General features: G+C 35.6%; 1 pseudogene; it reads right to left on the bottom strand.

Moving 5' to 3' along the window:
* Positions 1–4,876: 4,876 nt before the first annotated feature.
* Positions 4,877–4,995, bottom strand: LOC111736271 (annotated as a pseudogene).
* Positions 4,996–9,886: the final 4,891 nt, after the last annotated feature.

Below are 9,886 nucleotides of genomic sequence, written 5' to 3'. Positions count from 1 at the left end.
AGATTTCCAAGAGAATGTCTACATCCTCTTCATTCTTGTTTCTGAGGGCTAATGTATTCATAACATTTAATTTATTAAGGTCAGTCCAAACTCTACACATAATGTAGAGGGAATATAAATATATTCCATTGACACATATTCTTTCTACCTCAATTACTGGCAAATAAAATTTAAATACAGATAAGCTAAGAGATTATGCTTAATATTTGATTTGTCTGTTAGATTTAGTATAAATATTTTAATATCAAACTTCTGTAGAAATAGAAGGCACATACAATTTGTTTTATACTTGAAATAACTCCATATGTATCTTAATATGGAATCATCAGTTTATAGTTGTCATAGTGCATTAAAAATGAGAGTAATTAATAATGTTTCTTATTTTAGTTTTTAGGATATAGACCCTGGATGTCGAAGCCAGTCTTTTCTGTTTTTTTGTTTGTGGTTTCTTTGGGATTTTGGTTAATTACAAATTTTCCCTATTGCAATTTCCCCATCTCCTATGCAAAAATACCAATAATGATTTGCCACCAATTAAACTGATTCTTAGAACTGATGATGATATGATTCAGGGGAAACATAATACTCCACATATAACAGTAGCAACACAAAGAAAGACAAAAGTATGTCAAATTTGTTTCCAATAAAATAAAATAAAGAGTGAGTATAATTGTTTATTATTGGCAATTTATATTCTAAAATATTAGAGGTAGAAAAGACTATGGAGGCCGAATGTTAATTGTGTTCGCTAGGATAATAATTATCAAATTAAGTAATATTTTTAATGTCTTACTTTGTCTCATTCAAAGGACCTCAATTGTGTGTATGCAAACCCACAACAGAGGTCAAGTGATTGCATTTTTAACCCCTCAGTTATGCATGCAGAATGATGCATTCATATTTTCTATATGATTGCAATTTAGAAGAGTCTTTCAGATGTCCAGCTTAAGGACATTCAAATTACAGAAAATAAAGTCAAGTTTTTGTAAATTATATTCAATGCAGAGTCATCAGATTTCTCTAGCCTGGTGAGGAGCAGCTTACTATAGAGAAAAGTATTTAGATACCATTTATTAGATATTTGATTTAATTTTCTCACATGGAAAATGAAACTAATAAAGCTACATGCAGGATTCTTTGTGAAAGTTAAAAATAAGACGTTAAATCAACCAATACTTATTAAGAGCCTACAATGTGCTAAACACAGTGCAAAGCAATTAACAGTGTATCTGGCATAGAGTAGGAACATAGTAAATAGGAACCTTTATTAATAACTTAATAAATGTTTTCTATGATTAAACTTTTTGTAACCTTTGGTTAGTCTGTTTTCAGCAGTGCACTGGTCTTATAGTGAAGTCTGCCTAGTAACCTTGTTTCTTTGGGGATCTGACCATGTAGATTCATGAAAATTTACATGATAGTTTCAATTCTTGGCTAAATCTACTGTCTTCCAGAGAGAGTCATGAAATTATGTTCTCATTCAAATGCCTATAACATAAAATAAATCTCAGTGACCCTGTTGAAAGCTAACCAGCCAAAACCACCCCTTGCCCTTCTGGATTTAAAAATTTTGATATTTCAAGTTTTTTATTTGTAAGGGAAGCTGTAAGAGCATTTCCAGTGTATGCGTATTCTTTTTCTTATCGAATATTGAATTTATGATTTAAGAAGTAGAAAAAGAAAATGAGTTGATTGGAGAAATTGTGAGGTATCAAGCTGATCAAGATGAATTGAGAGGGTACATCAGTGGACCGAGTGATTTTAAACTAATTGCAGGATTGATTTAAGCTTCGGTCAAAATGATATATTTTTTTTATCTATGGAAATTGAAAGAAACAATAAAAGGAAGAAAAATTACATCTTAGTTAATACTATTAGAATTGGTTATTCCTAGGAAGCAAAGATGCCTACTCAGTTTAGTATGTTCAGTAAGCATTACTAAATGAAGCTGGGCAGGTATATATGGCCTAAGTATGATATTAAGCACTGGGAAATCAAATGGATCAAATGGATTCATGGAGCTTGTTGGAATTTTAAGGTTTTATACTGCATACAGTTTGGTACACTGTGCCATAGAATGTCTCCCTAGCTCTAAGCTCCTTGAGGACAGACTGTATTTTTGTATGTTTTTATATTCTCCATAGCTTTCAGTGATCTCGATAAAGAGCAAGCTCTCCATAAATATATATATATATTTTTAATATATATTTTTTATATATATTTATTTAATATATATATTTAATATATATTTTTATATATTTATTTATGTATAAATATATATAAAATTTATATATATAAATATATATAAATAAATATACATATATTTTTTAGGTGAAATAACCCTTGGTTGACCTCACAGACTGCAAGGACCTTGTCAGCTTACAATTCCTTATTTTTTATACCTACAGCTCCTAGTCTTCATAGATGGTCTTGCATCCAAGTACTAACCAGGCTCGACCCTGCTTAGCTTCTGAGATCAGACGGGATCAGTCTTGTTCAGTGGTCATGGCCGTAGACTCCATAAATATTTGTTAACCAACAGTCTGCCTGCCTGGCTGAAGACATTAAATAAAACCTAATTTCAGACATCTCGCAGCTTTCATATTCTGTTTTCTAGTTTTCCTTTATTCATGGTCCGAAAAGCATCTTAATTTAAAAGCTGCTTGTGATTCTACATCAGTAGAAGTCCTGTCAGCTTTGCATCTCTGCCCTCCCTACATGCTGGCGCTGCAGGACTCACAGCCTATCTTCACAGCAGGGTGTTCTTTAACTCTGAGCAGTTAAATCTGATTTCTTTCCAATAGCCTATCTTTCTGTCCTGCGTGCTTGCTCTTAATTAATGAAAGGTAAAGAACTGTGGCAATGCTGCCTTTTTTGTCAAATCCATTTATCTATTCTTTCCCATACAACCCAGAAACTAGAGGATCAGAGACAACTTCCAGTGGCTGTCTGTAGTATAAGAAAACAATACATCTAGGAAGTAGTAGTTGCAATCTGGGTCCATTAAATTAGCATGTGCTTCTATATTGGCTAGAAGTATGTGACTTGGAGTCAAAAGAAGTGGATTTGAATTCTGCCTCTGCCATTGGATGTTGTGTGACTGTAGGTAAATTACTTATCTGCTCCTTCTTATTTTAATCTTTTTTTATGATTAAAAATCTTACATAAAATACTTAAGCTCTTTGAACTTCAGTTTCCTTCCAACAACAAATTAAAAAGAGCAGCATCTGTCATATAGATTTGTTTTAAAGATTAAATGAAATAATCCATGTAAAGTATTTATACTTAGTGCAGTTTGCCTTCAATAAATATATTTTATTATTGCTGTTCTTCTTTCTGTATCACCTTTGTATTATGATCCACTGTATGGCTCTTTGTATGTCATCAGTATATAAATTATTTTATAGCTCAGTGTCAATTTTTCTGCCTCATTCACCACCATATGATCTAAAGTGAATCTTCTTCTCTTTCTCTCATCTCTCATCTCGCTCTCTCTCTCTCTCTCCTTTCTTGTTACTCTAGTTCTTGTAGGTTCCATGAGTTTTAGGTTTCAGGGAATCAGGTACTCATTTTCTTATTGCTTTGGTTTTGTTGTTGTTTACTTCTCATAGTTTCTTTTCTTTTTGACTTTCCGAATTGGAAACTGTACACTTGAACTTGATGGAAAGTAAATCTGCTGTAAGTCAGAAGGTGACCTCTGTAATGAAACTCTAGCAATAACTACAGAAACTCTACCATCTTATAAATCAATAGAGTTCACCTTTCTATTCTAGTTTAAACTTATTTTGGATAGTCCTTGGATCATACAAAATCTCTCAGGTCTTTAACTGTTGTTGGAAGAGACATGCCAATCTCTCCATTACAAAATTTGCGGATGCCAATACTCTTCTTTTGCATAGCATTCTGCTCAGAGGCAAGTTTGAGTCAGGGACAGCTGTATGCACTAAGACCGCTTTTGTGAGAGCAACCCCACCTCGTGTTACTTTCTTTATATAGAGCTACTGTGAGAGTACCCTGTAAGGGGAACAGTCTGAGTTTGGAGGCCAAATCACTCGTGCTGAGTAAGATTTATTTGAGTGATCCTAGGAATGCCTGCTGCCCAACTCTTGTAAACCTTGGGGACGGTAGAGATCATGAGCGGCCTCTTTCACTGGGAGTAGGAACCATGGGTCCCTTCTTACTCATTGCTAGGAAACTCGTAGAGAATCTCCCATAATCATTCATTGGACAATCCTGTGTGCCACTCACAATTAGTTAATTATGAGATCTAAAATTAGTAACTAATTATTAGATCTAATAATTACTAACTTAAAATTATCAGACCTAGCAATGACTAATTAATGGGCCTAATGACAATTTATGAACCCTTAATAAAGCTGAAATTGAACAGGAGGTGGAAATCATGTTAATAATGTGGGGAAACAATAAGAGATGCACTGAAAGCAAAGGTTTAGAGTTGCTGTGATAGGAAATGAGGATCTGTGGAAGGTTCTGAGTCAGAAAATTGCACAACAAAGACAGTTTTGGGAGATCATCGATTTAGCAGCAATAATCAGTTAGGTAGGAGATGGTGAGAGTGACGGGAGACAGTCGTTCGAGAGCCTGGACTTAAAGTAGCAATGGATGAAATAGAATAAACATTAAAAGGAAATGATGTACAAACATCGTGATCAACTGAAATCCAGGGGCGACGGAAGGACAGCAAAATGGTTGCTTTCTAGGCTATAACAGGTTGGATTTAGCCAGTTTGTAACTGTCTGACAGAAGAACATGATCTTTTTTTTTTTTTTTTTTTTCCGGCGAGGCAATCCTTGGTTGACCTCACAGATTGCAAGGACCTTGTCAGTTTACAATCCCTCATTTTTAAAAATTTTTATGCCTACAGTACCTGGTCTTCGTAGGTGGTCTCCCATCCAAGTACTAACCAGGCCCTACCCTACTTAGCTCCCGAGATCAGACGGGATTGGGCTTGTTTAAGGTAGTATGGCCGTAGACTTAAACTTAAACTACCCTAACAAAAGCTTTTTTTGTTAGGGTAGGCCACTGCAGTGGAGGAAATTTGCTAAGGGGATATTTAGAAGAGTGACAAGGAAGCCCAAAGATAAACTTCAACAATTTTTACAGGTATGTTTTGTTTGATTTTAGGTTTCTGGACTCAGACAGATTTGGGTTTTAATCCTGTTCCTACTTGTTATGTTTTGTACTAATTTCTACATTTCTTTGAGTTTTAGTTTTCTTATCCATAAACTGGAGAGGGGGTAGTAACCACTACCTAGGAGACAATTTGTAAGTTAACGTGTTATAGTATATAAATATATGTACTGCAGTATTAGGCATGATAAGAACCAATAATTGAAACCTGATAAAAATATTACATATTCAGTTCTTCGTGGTTGGTAGTGAGTATTATAGAATGTTGAAATTAGGAGTTGGAAGTTGGAAAAGTCAGGACATCTCTCTTTCTCTATAAGGTCTGGAACTTTAAAAATAACACTATCTGCTTTTTGAGTACGAAATTGGAGTTATTGTTTAGATGAAAAAATTCCGGCTTTTTACCCTGGACATAGAGAATTTTTAAATCCCTTGGAGATCACTAGTGGAACTTGCAAGAGAAAGGAAATTATAACGATGAGCTGGTCATAAAATCTATTATTAATTTGTCTTCTTTGATAAAAGTTATTTATTGAGATCAGCGCAAGTTTCACTGAGTCCCCACTGCCTTGATGTTGCTCTCTTCTTTAAAGAAAAGTCATAAGCTTAATCATGCATTAAAGGATTTAAAAACTGCAACTTCTCAGAACTGACAAAATACTTTTCTGCCCCACTGACTGACAAAAAATGCAAATAATAATTCTGCATTACTTCCCCAGGACATCATATGGGATAACTAGTTAATAAATGCCAACAGCATAAAATTAATGATTAATTATGAAATAAACACTAAGCACTATTGTTATTTATTTCTAGCCATCATAGTTATCTCATTTTAGTAGCCTAGACCTTCTTTTTCTACAGCTGCAAAAAATGCATTTGATAATTATGAGAATTAATCAAGCCTCAAACTGGATTATAGTGGTGGCAGACATCCTTAATTACAGGCAATGGGAAGCGAAGGTCATTGCTGGTTTGAATCCAGCATAGGTCAGTGCAGCGAAAAAGCCATTAACAGCTGAATGTGATTTTGTGTTCTGAACAGAATAAATTGCTGCCTCGGCCCAATTTCTTAGTAAACATGTGTCCCACATCCAAGCTAACAATCACAAAATGGACCAACTGGCCCCTTTGCTGGCATCCTCGATAAGCAGAGGTTCTCAGCCTTGGCTTCGCATTAGATTCACCTGAAGAGCTCTGGAAATGCAGATGCCCAGACAGCACCCAGGCCAATTAAATCAGGATCTCTAGGAGTAGAACTCAGGCACCAGTTTTTTTGTTTGTTTGTTTTTTATAACTCTCTAGGCGATTCTAAAATGTGCAGCCACATTTGCACACCACTGCTCCAGAGGAAAGAAAAACCAAACTGAAACTCTTTCCCCGCCTTAACACATGTTTCTCCATGATAGCTTTGCAATGAACCACAACCTAAGGCAGAACTATTTATTCCAATGATGTCCATGTAAGGTAAGTCCTGTAGATTTAAAAAAAAAAAAAAAGACTTTAGTTTATTTGAATACCTAGTTGATAGCTCGGAGGGCTATTAAATTTTTTAAAAAATGATTTGTAATCTGAACTCTAGTCACCACTTGAATATTTGATATTATAACCTGCCTGAAGATATGGACATTCGAGGTCTATAAAAGGTTTCTGAGGTTTCTGTACTCATATCTATTTATCACACTATTGATGCGCAATTTAGATATTTGCCTACAGACAGGAAATATTTGCACTTAGTCTCTTAATAGGAGAAATACAAATGAAAAATGCTTGATTTTTCATCTGCCATCTTCAGTTTAGGTCAATGAGCAAGAGGTATAGCTCCCCCAAACCACCATTTTCAGATTGGTGAGTGACAAAAAAGTGGGTGCTACAAGCAATCACAGATAGAGTGTACTTGGAAAGGAAGCTAGATAAACCCATGGAGAGTGCTTAGTATCTCAAGTGCTCTGGCAGCAGTCCTCAACCTTTTTGGCACCAGGGACCAGTGCTCCTATGAGAATCTAATGCCTGATGATCTGAGGTGGAGCTGAGGTGGTGATGCTAACGCTGGGGAGCAGCTGCAAACACAGATGAAGCTTCACTTGCTTTCCTGCCTCTCACCTCTTGCTGTGCAGCCTGGTTCCTAACAGATTATGGACTGGTACCCATTGCAGCCCAGGGGTTGGGAACCTGTGCTATAAAGCTCCCTGAAACTTTATGCAGTTCAGCAGTGTCTTTTCTCTCCATTTTGTCCACAATGTTATCGTTTATTCACAAGAGTCGGAGCACTGGCAGGGATAAGCCAGACATGAAGGCATTCTCTCATTTCCTACCTCCTAGAACAGCTCTGTTTGGTCACCATGATTGCACCTAGTGACTGAAGTTCAAGAGACAGCAAGTTGTCAGAACTAGAGAAGGAAATTCTGTACAAATAGCTTTAATTCTCTTCTATAATTCTCAGAATTCAGTGTGGGTATTATTATTCTTAAAGCAAACATCTCAACTTCTTTCTAGACACTGAAAAGCTCATAGGATTTTAGAATAAGAAATTCGACTTCCCTATTTTTTGGACGAGAAAACTGAAATCACTAATCACACAGCTAGTTAGCAGAAGAGCCAGAATTCAAACCAAGTGCTCCTTCCACTATTGTAGCTGCACCTCTAAGAACAGCCACACCTCTCATTGCCTAAATTGTTTCTAAGCACTAATCTGCCTGTGACAACAGGGTTAGTGATTATGAGCCATGAGGACCCCTTGCTCAGGGTTTGAGATAAGGTCATGTCACCTTTCCTGTGCTTTTTTGGGTTTCCTGTGTTTACATTAAAATTTCACAATTTAAACATTTTCTGTAAAATATCTGAGCTCTTCAGAAAAATATGGGTGTGGGGAGGTTGGTACAGTTATGCAAGAAGCAGATCTAATAATCACGATTGGAATTGTAATACACTTTCCTTACTCGAGAGATTATATTGGATGGAAACATACCTCTAGTAAAACTATTGGGCCACTACTAATATACTCTAACATGAACAATAACTTAAAAACCTTTAACGCAAGATGCCAACGGTGGTATTTTTGCATTATAATTTATAAGCTTAATAGTGCTTTGAATTATGTACATGCATTAAACATTATAGCAGAATAATGGAAGGGAAAGGCAAGCATGTATATTCTTTTTTTAAAAAATAGGAGTTAAGTCAACATAAACATTCAATATTCCAGCAGTGCATCATCATTAGATTTTCTGATTTTATGATTATATCAAATTTCTTCTATAATGCTTAATTTCTCATATTACATCTGATGTTGCTTTTTAAAGTTACTTGAGTAGCTGATACAGGTCGATGACCGTATAGTATATTAGAATGTAATTGCCTTTTCAACAAGCCTTAATTTTAAAGTTAAGGAAAAAAAAGCTGCATCTCATATCAAATCCATGCTCCCTTGGATCTTATGTACCAGTGGATGAATATGATAATAAATAATATCATATGAGGTCAGAGATAAATGATATCAAGAAAAATCCAGCAGGGCTTGAAGTGGTAGAATTGATAGGGGGGTGCTTTGTAGATAAGTTGGTCAGAAAGGGATTCTCTGGCAAGGTGATGTTTGGCAGAGATTTTAATAAAGGGACCAAGAGAGCTATGTTGCTGTCTGGTAGAAGAGCATGTTCAGCTTAATAGATAATAAATAATATTTAACATTTCAAAATTATTAAGAAGTTTTCTAACATCCAAGTTTATTAATCAGAGTTCTTTGTTGCAAGTGACAGAAAAGAAATTTGGTAAAAGCATATTGGATAGTTCACAGATGCTCAGAGGATTGGAAAACTTAGTGCAGATATATACAGCCAGGAAAAAGTGGTCAGATGAAACACACATAGCCACTGTTACCAAGAACTAGAACACTAGCAGCTGGACTCCTATTAGTATTGAGCAGGGAACTTGAGCTCACAGCAACTCATTTAGCCACCAGGGAACATTTTCTGGTCTTTACTTCTTTGTATCTCTTTCTCCCTGGTAGAAATCCAGTACTACCATGTCTGATTAGTGGAGCCTAGTTCATATAGGCCCCCATTGTAAAGAACGCAGGATGGTGAATTGTTAGCATTTTCAGCTTTTATAGTTGTGGAATTCCACAGACACGGGAAGAGCTTTATCTGCTAGATGGTTATAAGGAATTATAAATTCTACTACAGCAGGGATCTCCAACAATTCAAATATTCTTTAACAGTAATTACTTTTTTATTATATTGTCCTTAGCCTCAAAATAGTTAATATCATTTTTGTATTTATAAAGATGACCTGCTTGTTTAAAATATTAAATATCCAGGGTAGCCCCTATGTTTGCATGAACTTCAATACTTGGATGATATAAGGGGGTCTTGATGAGACAGAATCAGAATTTCACTGCACCTAAAATGACTTAGATTATATATAAAGATGGGTATGTCGAGTTTACTTTGAAATAGATTATTAGGTTGTTGGATAAATGAGAAGATACATTGAAGTAGGTGCAGTTTGCATATGTAAATATGTTGGGTATATGTAACTCTTTTCACTACTCTATATATGCAAAAACATTAACATCTAAATCTCAATTACTCCAATACCAAGACCATTTTGTGGGGCCTCAGTCTACTCCCAAATATTAAGTCTCCCTTGGTAATGTTAGATCTCTCCAGCATAGTGGCATCACATGTGCTCTCGAATGCCTCTTATGTGCTCATGCCGATTCCTGGCTATCCCACCA

Source organism: Pteropus vampyrus, unplaced genomic scaffold (assembly GCF_000151845.1).
Source record: "Pteropus vampyrus isolate Shadow unplaced genomic scaffold, Pvam_2.0 Scaffold1, whole genome shotgun sequence".
Taxonomy (NCBI): domain Eukaryota; kingdom Metazoa; phylum Chordata; class Mammalia; order Chiroptera; family Pteropodidae; genus Pteropus; species Pteropus vampyrus.
The sequence above is the reverse complement of the archived record's forward strand: the minus strand, read 5'-3'. Positions and strand labels throughout refer to the sequence as shown.